We start from the raw sequence: 1,381 nt of genomic DNA, 5'->3' as shown, positions 1-1,381 counted from the left end.
TTCTTCTATAGCCCCTAGCACTAGGCGTATGTGCTATTAGTGCTCTAATAGTGATTTACTATATATTAGGATGTCGTTGATATACACCGTGTAGAAGACATCTAGGTATAATCGTAGTATATTATTTATATAGTGTTGGAATGTACTTAGGGTATTGGCCAGTCTAAAGGGCATTACTAGGTATTCGAATAGCCTATACCTCGTATGGAAGGCTATTAGCCATTTATCCCCCTTTGCTACCCGCAGCTTATTAAACGTGGTAATAATATTAAGCTTTATATAGTATTTAGCCTTACTTAGGTGGCTTAGTATTTCTTAAAGTAGAGGAATAGGGTATTAGTTCTTAATAGTTAGCGCGTTTAACGCTCTATAGTCTATATAGAATTGTAGTCCTCTACCTGGCTTCTTTACGAAGATAACTAGCGAAGCTATAGGGGACTTACTAGCACGTATAAAGCCCTTAGTAAGGTAATTAGTAAGGTACTTCCTTAGTACTTTTAGTTCATCTTAAGACATACTATATAATGGTCCAAATCCAGGCTACTTACCACCCTAAAGCTTAATCTTTAGATTATATAGTTAATACTTAGGTAGTCTATCTACTTCCTTCCACGAGAACACATGTAGTAGATCATAATACTTAGGTGGTACCTTAGTAGCTAGGTTAATATCCTTCTTCTCCACTAGCGCCTTATTAATGTCTACTATTAATATAGCATAGATCTCATATCCCGGTTTTCTCGCTAGACTTATTAGGGGCGCTACTCGTATCGCATATATATTAAGCTGTGGGGTAATAGCATGAGGTACGTTATTATCTAATGTATTGTCCTATGGTGATTCCTCTAGACTATTAATTGTAGGAGCTTCGTTAAGGCCGCTAATAGGCGTTAGGTCCTACTCTTATAACTAGTGGCGTAGTAATTTATACTAGTTATCGTGTCGCGCTCTCTATATTAAAGTAAGCTTCTAGATCTAGAGTAATAGTGTTCTCTACGCTTTACTAACGCTGGTTATATTATTACTCTTCATGATAGAGGAGCTCTCTAATCTAATATAAGAGTTACTATCTATACGCATGTAGTAGTCTTAATAGCGCTAGGCTATAAATTCTAGCTATTCTTGTCAGATATGAGGGCGTGTACTGAGTATCTTACTGTTGTTAGATAAGGGCCTACGAAGTTGCCTTGGTACGGACAGTACTCCGGGCAGGTGGTAGGGATAGCTGGCCATCCGCCCTTGCTGGACACCTAGCCCCGAAGCAAGGGATAGTTGATAGGAACCCGATAAAAGCTGGCAGAACACACGTATATGACAATGAGGAATCAATTCATCTCATCTCCAGATCACCGACATCCATTAAATCACTGTGTAAATCTGA

This window comes from Paraphaeosphaeria sporulosa (genome assembly GCF_001642045.1).
Source record: "Paraphaeosphaeria sporulosa strain AP3s5-JAC2a unplaced genomic scaffold CC84scaffold_3, whole genome shotgun sequence".
Lineage (NCBI taxonomy): Eukaryota > Fungi > Ascomycota > Dothideomycetes > Pleosporales > Didymosphaeriaceae > Paraphaeosphaeria > Paraphaeosphaeria sporulosa.
This window is presented reverse-complemented; position numbering follows the sequence as displayed.